Here is a 14,685-nt window from a genome sequence, read left to right on the forward strand (position 1 = left end):
TCCCTTGTTTCACGGTCTTTCGTTCTAAATAAGCAAACGTTCACAGTTATAAAGAATGTGTGTATATGTACGAGATGTGAATCGTATTAAAGATGGTCTTTGAAGTTTTATGTAATTCGGACGGTGAGTTTTGTTCGTTGGCATACTGCACTGCGTGAAAGATTTATGGTTTCTTGTACAGTTATTTTTTAAAGTAAACAGAAGTCTTGAGATGGAAAATATGTTGCTTTCCAAGCTGTGTAGTTTCTGATCTGTTTCTTTGACAATATATTAAACCAAATGGTGTTTGGGATGGTGATGTAACAAAACGCAGCTTGATTTACAGGAAACTTTTGCAATAAACATTTAAGACAGAAGACCCTTCCTGTATTGGACTAATTGGGATAATATATTAATGTATGGTTTGTCAGTTGGACTTAATAGGATCTTTTAAAAATGGAATTTAAAGTATTTGTAAACATCCTAACTCAGTATTGACTAACAGGAGTTACATGTGAATATATACAGCATGTAAAGGTTTTGCTGTTCACTTAAAAAAAATCTTTGTGATTTACAGTACATGTTTCTTTGCCTGAAGAAATTATAATAGATTACAGTGTAGTTCACATATTATTTATATTTGTGTTGATAAAAGTAAGAACTATATAAAATAGCTTATTTATGTTGGACTTTGTTAGACTATTTTTGGCAATGATAGAAAAAACAGAAAATTACTCTTTTAAATCAGCTAAAGGTTGGGATTATTTAAAGCAATTTTTATACTGTGTTGTGAAAATTAAATATTGGGTTTGCATCTCTTTCATTGTTTGCATTTTTGTTTAGATATATTTAAAATAAGTAAAGTTAAGATCAGTAAATTATACTTTTGGATAGATAAAACTATATATCTATTGCTTTCAATAGAACTTCATCTGCCTTTTTCCCATGTGAATTTAACTTTATTAGGATTTACTTTGAGGTAAAGATGTAGAACTGGACTGTCAGCTTGCTATGTTGGATAGATCAGCTGATAATATAACTTCTGTCTTATAAAGTGGCAAGTAGAGCTAAGGTTATATAGAACCTGTTTAAAAGGAAGATTGCTTGTAAGTTATGTTAATACTGTACTTCAGAAGAGTGTTCTAGTTATAGAAATGATGTGAAAGAAATTGAGTGCATATGAATATTTTATAATCTAAGGAAATTTTTTTTACAGAACAGTTAGGAAAAATGTGGACTCTTCAGATATTGTAGAAGTACAACTTCCACCTTCTTTCACTATTGGCCATGTTGGTTAGATAGTTCAGTAATATCAGAGAGCACAAATGCCTCTAGATATTGAGCAAATAAATAGAATGTTTGCATTCTATTCTCTTTAGGGGATTAATTCCACAATCAGGATTCTGCTATAATAAATATTGTGCCTTGTTACCTACTCTTGATAGTGTCATCTGATGAAGATTCATAAATTGCATAGTGGCTAATGAGAAGTGGGATATTTTTCAGGTGTTCTGGCCATAAAGTCTTAAGGTTTGTTAGACTTTATTTTGAAATGAAAATAATTTTGAGGGTAGTATATTTAGAATAAAATCTTCGGAAGTAATGTAGACTTGCAAAATATCTGCAAGCTGTTAGCCTGATCCTTCTTAAGAGTACAACCCAAGCACAAAACTTAATCTTGATATTAAAAAGTATACAAATCCCATAGTACAGTGGCCACGAAAATAAACAGGATTGGCCCCAACATCACCATCTGGAAACTTCCAGCCAGATAGGATAAAAATCTATGCAAGTCAGACATGAAAAACCACATACTTCTGAAAACATTTTGTTGTCTTAGCTACAATTGGATGGGTTAACAGACTGCTTTAAGTCATAAACCACACTGCTTGGATTCATATAGCTTGCTAAGCCAAACTAGACAAACTGTGTCATGGCATAGACATGTGAACAAGCTTGCTATGGGTTATTCACCAGACCAGGATTAGGAAGTAATCATCTAGCAAAACATTTGACGAAGTATTCCATGTCATGCTAATTAGCAAGATAGTTAAATATTTTCTGGCTGCCATAACAAGCATATATATCAGTGGGTGCTTTGTACACCCATGGGTACTCAAAGAATGCTAATCAATGGTTTCTTATCAAATTGAACAGAAGCATCAAGTAGACTTCTACAAGGATCAGTCCTGGGACCTGTTTTTTATATTTTTTAATGACTTGGATAAACAGGTGGGAGAAAGCTTCTTTAATTTACAACTGACTAAAATTGGAGGGAATAACTAATAAACAGCTAGTTTGCTGTAATGCTTGTCAAACTCAAGGCTTGGGGGCTGTATCCGGCCCATGGGGTGCCTAGATCTGGCCTGCGGGGCTGCCCTAGAAACAGCAAAGGACCGGCCCGTGGTGCCTCTGCCAGCAGTGTCTTGGATAATGGAGGGATGAACAGGCAGACAGACCAATAGATGATGGATCCCACTTAGTTTGCCAGCAATCATATTCTCCTTCCCAACTCCAACAATAGATTTTTCTTCTTAACCTATTTGATCTTTTATTGCCCAACTTGCCTTTAGAGTACTATGCATGTAATAAACTTTACCTACTCCAGCTAAATGCTTTACTAGATTATTTTATTTCCTTTATCTGTGTGGGAGATCATGTGACATGCAAACAGGGCTTAGCTGTTCCATTCTGTCATAGACTTGATCCAGGTAATTTGGGGCCCAATCTGTGAAGTGGACATACATGAAAGCTCACTTTTGCCTCTCTGCAATCATGTAATTAGATATCCAAGGCATAATCATCACCCAACTTTAAATGATTCGTTAGTCCAGTTGAGACTAACTGCTGCACATGATCTCCCTGGGTTAAATTAGGCTGATTAAACTGATTCACTTCAGTGATGGGGTCAAGATGATCAGTGGTGGGATTCAACCCACTTAACAACTGGTTCACCAAAAATGTGAGTGCATGCACGCATGTGCATGGCTTCCACGCATGCACGGCTTCTGCTACACAGCGAGGGTCGACCAAGCAGCCTTTCGGGGCCTGCTCTGCTCCATCTCTGCTGTCCAGGGCAGCGGCTGCTTCTGCTGACCCGGAGACCACATGGAGCATCTCTGTGAGCAAGCAAGCCTCAGCAAAGGACGGCTGCAAGATCTCTGCTGCAGTGCTTTAGGTAAGAAGAATCCGGATGTAGTTTGAGGCCAGAGGGGGGTGGCGGCGAGTAGGGCAAGGTCGGAGCCGGGGAATGACGCATTCCCCGGCCGAGGTGGGTGGCAAGTGGGCAACGCCTCCAGGGCAAGGCCGGAGCTGGGGAATGGCACATTCCCCAACCCAGCCGAGGCAGGTGGTGAGTGGATGGCAGCTCCGGGGCAAGGCCGAAGCTGGGGAATGCTGTGTCTCTGGGGCCCAACCCGAGGCGAAGGGTGAGTGGGGGGCATTCTTACCTTTGGTGAGCAGAGCGAAGTACGCAGGCGAGGCACGGAGATTAGCTGGACCACGTGGCGTAGGGAAGATAATATATAGGGTGGGGCAGGGTGGGCGGGGCTAACAGTGGCCGATTTACCGGTTCTCTGAACTGCCCAAATTCATAACCGGTTCTCCCGAACTGGCTGAATCCCACCCCTGAAGATATGATTAAAATAGTAATGTAAATGACTTTAGTTCTGTGGAGTATGTTATCATTTTTAAAAATTCTAATATAGGGAATATAAATGGGAATCAGACCTTGGGAAAGGACACGATCAAAGAAAAAAGTAATATGAAAATTAAGAATTGATGAAAAAGCACTGAAAAGAGAAGGATTTTGTAATTCTAAACAATTTACATTATAAACAACTTAAACTAGATCAGCTTACAAAGATTTAATGTGTCATTGAGTATTCAATCTTAATGTTTCTAATAATACTAATAATTTTCTAGTACTAAATTGGGACAGTGAAGAATTAAAAGCATTTGAGGAGGAATCTAATTAGAAGCTTGAGGAAGAAGTTAAGACTTGAAATGTCTTGCCCTGAGCCTAATATGGATTTAGTAGAAAAATTTCTTGCTGACAGCACATAATTTCAGTTTATCAACAATTACTGTCAGTTAACATCAAGTTAAAGGAATCAAAATATGTCTTGGAATAGCATTAATGGAAACGGAGAGGAATGCCCTAAGGAAATTGTATTAAATAACAACTAGTTATCCTTTATAATGTAACACTGGAGGGGCCTTGATACAGATGGGAGTTTGAAGATATGATCTGTGCTATTTATTACTAATGATATTGCTCATGCTTTTGCTAATGAATAATGCTGGTTAGTGTGTTCTCACCACTAGTATTTTGGAGGCATACTCCTTCTGGCTTCTCCATGAGGCTAGAAATGGTTTGAAGGCAGATTCCAGGAGGTTATTATTGGCTCTTTTTGGGAGTAGGAGGCAATGCAAATTGCTGATCAATAAAACCCCGATACTATTCTGCAATAAAGTAATCCCAGGAGTACTTGATTTCAGATTGAATTGATCCATCTAAATTATATCCCCTGGGAGAAACTGCTGCGAATCCCCCAATTCTCTATACTTATGGAAGTCTAGGTGCTTCTTTTCTATGACAACACCTATATTTTGGAACAGCTTAATGCTTGAGTGAATTATTACCTTCCAAAAACTAATTACATTACCGGACTGATGGTGATTATTGTAATGGCATTTTTTATAATTTGTAATTTGTACCATGAATATTTGATTCCTGTGTCTTCATTATTGGAAATTTCAAAACATTCAGGATTGCAGCAATAAACAATGTGACTTGGCATAAAATGCATGTTCCAAACTAACATAGTTAATGGCCATCTTGACATAAAAATAAATTTCTGGATGATAGGTCCACTATATAATGGCTTTTAGCAATTCTTAAGCATTTATTTCCTGTTGCCTGTTTCTTCTGCTTTTTAGTTATTCTACTTACCCTCTGTTATCATTGAATGAAATCTCCAACCACATTTGAACCCACCTTAAATATAGTGAAATTTTGCCCCTTTAGATGAAGTAATATATACTTGTGATGGCGAACCTATGGCATGCGTGCCCAAAGTGGCACATGGAGCCATGTCACCTGGCACGTGTGGCGTTGCCCGTTCCTCTTCTGGGTTTCTGGCGCGAATGCGAGTGCGACCATCAACTGGCCTTTTTGTGTGCGGCAGTGCCAGAAACTGGAGGAGGTAGTGTTCCGTTTTCCTGTGTGAGCATGCTCGCCGGCCAGCTGATAGTTGTAAGCGCATGCGCGCCAGAAACCTGGAAGACTAGCTGGCCAAGGAGTATCCGTGCACCGGAAACCGGAAGTTCATTTTTGGGGTCGTGCATGCATCATTGGCAGCTCCTCTTCCGGGTCGCCGCCCAGATGTGTGTGCACACTACCTTTTCGGCACTCGGTGCCAAAAAGGTTTGCCATCACTGATATATGCCATCACTTACCTAGACGAGTCACCAGTTATTTTGACATGCAAAACAGAAATCCCGTATTTTGCCAAGCTAAGCACAAAAACAGGTAGCAGTAACAAAATTAAATAACATAGACTTGCTGCTATCATGGTATCCAATATCAGTGTGAAGTAACTATCTCCTATCTATACCTTTTCTCTGCAAGGAGTATAAATCCTTCCATTCCCCACCATCCAGTCAGAGTTGAAGAGGCTTCTTGGATGAGAAGTGAAATGTCTTCAGAGAAAAACAAAAAAGTCCATTTGCCTCTTAAAAAGCAACTTTGGGACAACCTTGACCTGGATGACTGAGAATCTCCATAGACAATTGTCCTTACCACAAGATTATCTTGCTTTTATTCACAGATAGTGAATGCCAATCCTAAGAAAACAAACCCTAGCTGATTTCATGGAAACACAGTGCCATGGGAGCAGAGAATTTGCCAGAGTATTTAAAATTCAATGTTTAGTTGATCATGACAGACACAGCTTGTTAATTTTTCAATACAAAAAGATGGGGGGGGGGGTTGTATCCTTTTCAGTCTACACTTATATATGATAATTGATAAGTTTAATACAAAAGTGTAATACAAAAAGATGGGGGGGTTGTATCCTTTTCAGTCTACACTTATATATGATAATTGATGAAAAGTTATTGAGTGATTTGATGAAAGCACTAATGTTTTGGATTCTGAGTGACTTTTTGGTCTTCCTTTTTATCTTTTTTTATCCATGTCAAGAAGGTTCAAGATTGAGCATTCATCCAAGTGAATCAGTCTTCTCTTTTTTTTTTGACACAGAACCACTGCTATATTAATCAAATAGGAAGCTGTTTTATAGTCTTAAAAAATAGGTGGCATAGCTGATTTCTAATTGTCTGTATTATATATCATACTTTTTTTTAAATCAAAGTCTGTGCTGGAGATAGCTTACCAGTAAACACCAACCAACCTTTACAACTGAATTGACTATGGCATATAATCTACAATAATTTAGTTGTGGCTGACTAATCATACACACTGGATTAGGACGATAGGGTTTTGCTATAGTTTTGTATCATTTTCCCCAGAAATGTTACTATTTTTGTTCATATAATATTAACTTCAATGTGTTAGGCATTTTTTCAGGAATAAGGAAACAAGGTACAGTAGAACCTCTGGTCACGAACGCTTCTGGCCAGGACTAAATTGGGTTCTGGCCAAAAAATTCATAATTTTTTCCCCAGCCGATTTCCCCTTCTGTGCCATTTTTTTTTTGTAAGCGCCAAATTTCCAAAATTAGGTTCGGGTCACAACCAAATTAGTTTGTGACCAAACTTATGGAACGAATTATGGTTGTGACCAGAGAATAACAAAACAAATGAAGCAACTTCTTGGCCAATCTTTCTATAATAATTACTTATAATTCAGTATTAAAATTGATTAAAAGCGAACAATACGTTCTTATCATTATGCTATTAGGCCTGCTATGGGTTAGATCTGCTAAGTGTCACAAAATTTACTTTTTCATGGAATTTCTGTCTCATACACAATCTCATAAATTTCTAAGCCAATATTTAAGTTTTTGCCAGATTCTAAACAAAACTAAGTGCTCCTCTATGAATCTGCTACATGTTTATACTGCTATTTAGCTTGTACCTTCTAATTGAAAGTATATCAAAAACCTGCATGTAGCTAATTAAATTTTGATCTAGATGCCACTGTAAAAAGTAAAAAATTGTGAAAGTGAAGCCAGGTATTATGACAACTGTAAAAAACAATATAAGTCTTAAATCACTTTAAATGCATGTTAAGGTTTTGTAATATTTTTCTCATTTTCTGTTTGTTTAGAGAAAAGACAAAAATCAGGAGTCGGAGTTAGTATCCTTACCCATGTTTCTTGTTAACTTAAGAATCTGCAACATAAGAAATGAAAATGGATACAAATATTGTTCTTGTTGCATCTGGTTTTGCCTTAGTTTTAAAATTCTACACATACTCTATAGGAAAATATATTTTAAAGAAATGCCTGGGCCAAATTTGGCTAACCTCAGGCCACAAACTTTCATGTGGCTTTCCAATTATTTTGCACAGCCACTAAATAAGGGTCTCAGACTTCGACTATCACACATGCCTTATAAGGACTAGTTAATTAGCTGAAGGACTTCAACATCTTTGAAGATCTTTCAGACATATACATGCAATCTAATGAGTGAAAATGAAGAATATTTCAATATGACATTCATAACAAATTCATAAAATAAAATAATAACAAGATTCTTGGGAAGGACTTGATAGGTGGATTAAAATGCCAAACCCAGTCTAAACATCTGGCTGCCTGAGCGATGGACTATAACAACTGTGAAATAGCTATTGCTGAAATATACCGTATTTTTCGGACTATAAGATGCACTGGAGTATAAGACGCACCTTAGTTTTTGGGGAGGAAAATAAGAAAAAAGAAAAAAGCTGATTAGGGGATGGATCAGCCTCCCGGAATACCCCCAATCAGCTGTTCCCAGAGGTGAACTTTAGCAACAGGTTCGTTGATTGTGAGCTCTGTGCCTTGCTTTTTTTTCAGCCTCTCAAACGAAGGTTTCAGAGGCTGGACCGGGGCTACATTCAGACTATAAGATGCACCCAAATTTTCACCCTCTTTTGGGGGGTAAAATGGTGCGTCTTATACTCCGAAAAATATGGTAACTGCAAGCAAAAACATTTCACTTTCATCAATTAGCCTGTGATGTGTTTTTTTATTAACTAGAACACCAATGTTTTATTATATTAATCAGTTAATAGTTAATATTTTTGCATCCATTAAGTCCATTATGCCCAATCCACCTTTTCTTTCTCTTCTCTCTCCTGGTTGAGCAAAATAAGCTTTCTTTTCTTCAATCTTTTTTGTTGCTAATTTCTCCTTCTCTTTATTGCTTGTCTAGGTAAAGTTCTTCCTTCCTTTGCCTAGAATGCCACTTACAACCAAGAAGGATACATTATCATAGGCTCTTATTAATCAGATTTGTTGAAAATTAAAATGGGATAAATTATATAATCTTAGAAACTAGAAACTTAGAAACTTTAGCACCTCTTTTCTCAGTGAGTATGTCATAAGAGCAAGAATATTTTGCTCCTCTTGTCTACTTCTTGAAGCAATGGGGGGATGTTGTTAGTGCTTTCCTGGTACAGGGAAAATGTGCAGATGTTCTGGCCCTGTAATACTTAATAAATCATCATCTACTTCCCCACACTCTGAGAAAGTTACACAGATTTCCTAGTTCTCTTGCTGTCTCTCTTATTCCTTAGTGAACATTGGGTCTTCACAGCTGAGTGGTCAGACTTGGCTCTCCTTTTTGACCACCTCGTTTCTTCCCTTAGGTATACCCCCTTCTGCCTCCTGTCCTGTCTTTCTTGGTCAAGCTTGATCAAGCCATAACTCCCTGCTACTCTTGCTCAAGAGCTCAGCACCATCTCAGTAGCAATGCTTGCCAAACAGTGCAATAGCAGAAAATACTTCTCAGCGGGTGCTGCTGCTCAGTGTAAGTGACCTCTGAGGCCTGATTGCACAGCTCAGGCCCTGATGCTGCTGTGAAACTTGTTGAGTCAGGTTGAAATGAACTGTGAGGCCACCACATATTCCTGACAATATCCTTCGCAGCCTGTGCATCTATGTGGTGCTCAGTGTTTTTGCCTTGTGGACAGCATCCTTGGTGTCTATGAAATATTGTTGGGGGACGGGACAAAAATAATCTGAATGGCTGTGAATTTAAGACCTCTGCCCCTAAGCCTCCTTAGGTCACAGTGCTAATTTTTGATAGCATTATTGCTAAAAATCATCAATGTAGGTATCTTTATTTATGTATATAAATATGGTCATCATAGAAAAGATACATAGAAATGTCCACAATTCAAGTTCATAGTACTGTAATAATTTTAGCCCACAAACATCAGCAGATTATCTACATTCCAAATACACACATCATCAATATAATCCTCCTTATTTCCAGGTTGGATCTCTCCGATGAGAGATTCAATGAGTTGGATCTCTCTTTGCTTCTTGTCCTCTCTCTTGTGATGTGGAGAATAAATTGGTACTCTCTTCCCTGTGCAGCCCTTTTAAGTATTAAGGTTTTGCTATCATGTCTCCTCTAATCATCTCTCCTTTAAGTTAAACATACCTAGTTTCTCCAGACCCCTAATCATCTTCCTTGTTCTTCTCTGATCTCTTTCTAGCACCTTAGCATCCTTTTTGTATTGTGACCAGAACTGGAACTATATTCCAAATGGCCTTACCAGTGTGGTACAGAGCAGTACTATCACTTACCTTGATCTTGACACTGTTGGTGCAGAGCAACCAAAAGGGTGGGTGATAGGCAGGTGGGAGGTCTTGAAGTACCCTTGCTGTTGTAAGTGTAGTGGGTTGCCAATTGCCTGAGTTTTGATCATGTGACTGGCAGCCATAACTCAGAACCAGGTGTAAGTACCATTTGTTCACTGTAACTTTGAATGGTCACTGAATGAATAGTTGTTAAGCGAGGACTATCCGTAAGTTAAGGAGCTGAATTATACCATAAATATAAATAGAATATGTTTTTATTCCATAACATATGAGAAAAACAAAATGATACTTTACACAACAATTTGTATAACATAAATTATACATTGATAAATTAGATGACCATCTGATTCCATGGTACATTAAATTCTTACTCCTGATTCATAGCAGTATCATTATGCTATTTTCTAAGACCATAAAACCATAAAAATGCAAACTATGCTAAGTAAAAACAGTGCTTTTTCCATTTTGTTAGAACAAGATTTAAGGGATTCAGTGATAGAAAAAATAAGTTGGTTTTAGTGCCACTTTTCAAAAAATACTGTCACATTGTTTCCCGTTGTGACTAGTTGAGCTGTTGTAATGTTATGGAATCCTCAGATATAAATTGACATTATAGACTGGGGATTTAGGTTTGCTAAAATTGCAAATCTCTTTAGATTATTAACTGACGTAATAAATGTGTTTGTGTTGTTTGTTTTTCTTTTCTTTTAATTTTAAAAAGTTTTTTTATTTTAAACACATTAAAAACACATTAAAAATCAAACATATACATACAACAAAAAGTAACACAAAAAAGAAAAATATCACTTTTCTTTCAGCTATACACAGCGGTCTGCTCTTTCTATACATCAATATTTACTAATATTTAAGTATATACTTATTTGACGTTCATTTTCTACTTTATATCATTTCTTCTTTACTAACAAAAGATCATACACATTTCGCCCTCCTTTCTTCATTCATTTAACTTATTTCCTTATGTTTCAACTATTCATACCATCTACTCCAAACCTTATAATACTTTGATTCTTCTTTCCCCTTAATTTCTTTAGTTAATTTATCTAATTCTGCACATTCTAGAATTTTTTTAATTAAATCCTCTTCTGTTGGTAATGTTTCCTTCTTCCAATATTGTGCGTATACAATACGTGCTGCAGTCAATATATGCAATATAAGGTACTGTATTTCTTTAGTATAGTTGTCTATTGAGATTCCTAACAGAAATTGTTCCTGTTTTCCCTCTATTGGGTTCTGAATTATTTCTACTATCCAAGTTTTGATTTTCTTCCAGAATTTTTGTGCCACCATTGATAATAGTATGTTCCGTAGCCAGTCTTGCACTTCCAACATTTCGGGGAGTTAGTAGGGAACATTTTCGCAATTCTGGCCGGTGGGAGGTGCCATCTATGAAACATTTTCATCTGGTTTTCCTTGTATGCCGTTGCAATTGTTAGTTTCATATTCGTTTTCCACATCCTCTCCCACTTCTCTAGTTCTATCACATGGTTAAAGTTTTTCTAATTGAACATCGAAACACATTCAAAATAAGATTACCTAAGGCTTAGATGTTCACCAAGTTTCTCAGGTTTTTCACCATGCTTCAACTCACACCTCAGAAATCAAGTTCATCAAGTATTGCTAATTCTTTCTTTTTGTCCAGATTTTACACCTTCCAGTGCCTTGTAGCTTTCTGATCCAACTAGATAACCTAGATTAGTTATTCTGGAAAACTTTTAAGCCCCATCTCTTTAAAGATTTTAAAAGATTGCTATTATACACTACAGAACTGAGGAGGTTTTTTTTTAAATTAACAATCATTAACCACATAGATATTCTCATGGATCATTATTAGTCAAACCTAAAACTATAAAGAAATATGAAATGTAAATCAAAATTTAATTAAGTCTACAAAGTTTAAATACAATATAATGATAAGTATATATACTTATCAACTTATGTATATTTAAAAGTAAGAAGAAAGTAAAATAACACATAATATAGTGCAATCAATATTTAAATAGTTCCTTGAATATCAGAAAAAATGTGATATTTAGTGAGGATCCAATCCTTTAATTTAGGATTCTGAATGTTATTTTATTCATAACTGAATTTCTTTTCAACTACATTCCATAATGAGACATTTCTGTATTTTATACTTAACATATCTGCTATATGCTATTAGCCCTTTGCACAAGTTTATTAGAAAACTATAAAAAATCCTTTGAATATAATGATATCAATAAATATGAATGAAAACAAAAAATAAAATTAATAAATATTAAAATATGTTAATATAATATACTAATGGGTTATAACATTCTTCCAATGGAGACAAAATCATCAAATATATTAATAAGATAATACTTTTTGGTTCTCAACATTCATTTCATTACAATATTCATATATGGATGCTTTTTGTTCAGTATTATGTCTTTATCATGCAAAGCCATATAAGAAGATATATCCTAGTGCATGAAACACAAGGTTAAGCATTTTAAAATTTATCTCATAATCCTAGAGTTGGAAAGGATGCCTTCTAATCCACCCTCTGCCTAAGAATTCGCATATAAGTACCAACCCAAATAAATGGCTGTCCAACCTTTGCTTGGAAACCTTCACTGATGGAGCCCCCAAAACTCCTCGAAACAAACTTTAATATTTCCCTTTAAAAATAAGAGGATTTAGAAGTACTTGCATTGGCATTCATTATTTATATGCAATTTTGTTCCTTGGGGTCAAGAAACAATTTTGTTTCTTGGGGTTGAACTAGATGGGGTTGAACTAAATTGTATTGTATTGTGTTTTACATACAGTAGTGGCCTAGCAATAATTGATTTTCACTAGGATAATAAGACATTATACAGAAAGGAGAGGTTTGCTACTTCCCAGACACTTGTCACTGTCTCCTCCAAAACTTGATTTTCACTGATACTATGGAAGTGGGAAGCAACTTAACTAGCAGTTAACTTCCTCAAAACCTTATCAATGAACAGTGACCAAACTCTGCACCAGTCTTAACAATATGAATAATCTTAAAACAAACTCAGCTTTGATGAGATGCATCTACACAATTTTTCTTGGCAAAAGTACAGAACTGCTATTGTTACTCAGAAGTATTTAGTAAGGATGTACAAGAGTTCTTCAGAAAGAATCTACTCGTAAATCTTCAAATCTTTTTTATGAAAAAAGGCAATGCTACTTTAGGGAGTTGCAAACTTGCACAATGTTCAAACTGTCAAGTACTTTTCCAGAATTAAATGCCAAGGAACTGTGAGGTCCTAAAATTTAGCCATTAGCCCTAGTAGCTTGGTGATTTCTCATTCAAATACTATCCAGATCCATTTCTGATTTATTTCTGAACACAAAGGTTGCCAAGTTTGCTCACTTGTTGGGACTGATAGTGTTACAGAAGTTAGTTTTGAATAGTTTGCCTTGATTGTTTCTGATGCTTAATTTGTATTTTCTGTGTGCTGCATTTTAATGTTTGCAAGCTGCTTTCAGTATTTTAAGTAATTGCAAAAAATAAATCAAAATATATCCACACTCACAAATTGTTACTACAAATAATATGACTGACATTAGAATGGCAGTTTACCTTTCTCAAAAATGAAATAATTAAAAAACAAACCTGGAATAAAGTTTTTCCAAATTAAACATTTTTATCTCATATTACTATAATTCTTTTCAAATTCCTGTTTCTTCAGTTATCTATTTGCTCAAAAGAGATTTCTGACTATTGAAATCCCATATAGTTATTTTAAAAATATAATTTGGTTACTGCAATCATGTTTTATGGTGAAAAAACAAGGTTAATGGAAATACATAAAGCTTTACCAATTGAGTATTGGATGCCTCTCAAAAATTCAGAAAAGAGCACAGCTATAGCTTCCAAATGTATACAGTATATGTTGTGCAGCTGCATATCATGGAACTGTTTGATGTTTCACTATTCATAAGCACATGATCTACAGTCCTGAAAAAAACAGGCTATATTTTTTGCTTCCAGTTAGCATTGCTAGAAAAACAAACTGTTCCACCTTTCATTATAGAGGCTCTGGAGTTTACAGCAGAAATTTCTTAGTTAGAGACTGACTTAGTTTATGAGATAATTGTGGTTAAGCTTCACAGGCCTTTCCCTACACACAAAAGGAGAGAATGTACAACATCAGCATCTGTAATTACAAGGAAATATAAAAACTCTGGGCTGACCTAACTTTGTTTGAAAAGTAGGAGCTGGAAATTTTCTTTAGTTTCGAGCTTTGCTGCTTCCATTTTTCTACTGCTTCTAAATTCAATATCTCCAGAGGGGTCTTGAATTTACAAGAACAGACTGGACAAGTACACAGATTACCTTGAAAAATCAAACAAATCAAAGATAAGATGTACAATTCTGTTTAAATTGCTTAATGGTTTCCAAAATATAATTAATGCATATCAATATATACATATCTTTAGGTTCTTTTGTGTATGTGCATGTACATGTGTTTGTGTATTCATATTCCTCATCTCATGTAGGCTTAGGCCAGGAGTCCCCAACCTGTGGGCCGCAGCTCACTACTAGGCCACATGAGTGGCTGGCCAGTGCGCTCACTAGTGTGCACACACCTCACTTGCACTAGCGTCATGGTGAGTGTCGTGCACATGCTTTCAGCCCCGTTTGTGTTGAATGTGTGCTTATGGTCCCATTTGCATCACACACAGCCCCGTTCACACATGCGCATGCATGCATAAAGGCGCCTGCCCCTCCTCCCCTCCAGGCTGCCAACATAGAAAGGTTGGGGAACTCTGGCTTAGGCCATCTTCATACCTAATTTCAGTCAGATCCTCACAGTAATTTTTTAATTCATATTTCATATTTAATATTGTACTGTACTGTATATTTCATATTACACTGTAATTGAACATTTGATTTTAAGAACTATGTTCT

General features: G+C 36.2%; 1 protein-coding gene across 2 annotated transcripts in view; it reads left to right on the forward strand.

The window, feature by feature from the left end:
* The window catches only part of EML1 (EMAP like 1), a 105,626-nt gene that overhangs the window by 36,513 nt on the left and 54,428 nt on the right, over positions 1-14,685 (forward strand). The gene's annotated exons all lie outside the window — the stretch shown is intronic.

The sequence above is a fragment of the Pituophis catenifer genome, unplaced genomic scaffold, assembly GCF_029215685.1.
Source record: "Pituophis catenifer annectens isolate HBS135680 unplaced genomic scaffold, rPitCat1.0.hap2 SCAF_1, whole genome shotgun sequence".
Classification (NCBI taxonomy): domain Eukaryota; kingdom Metazoa; phylum Chordata; class Lepidosauria; order Squamata; family Colubridae; genus Pituophis; species Pituophis catenifer.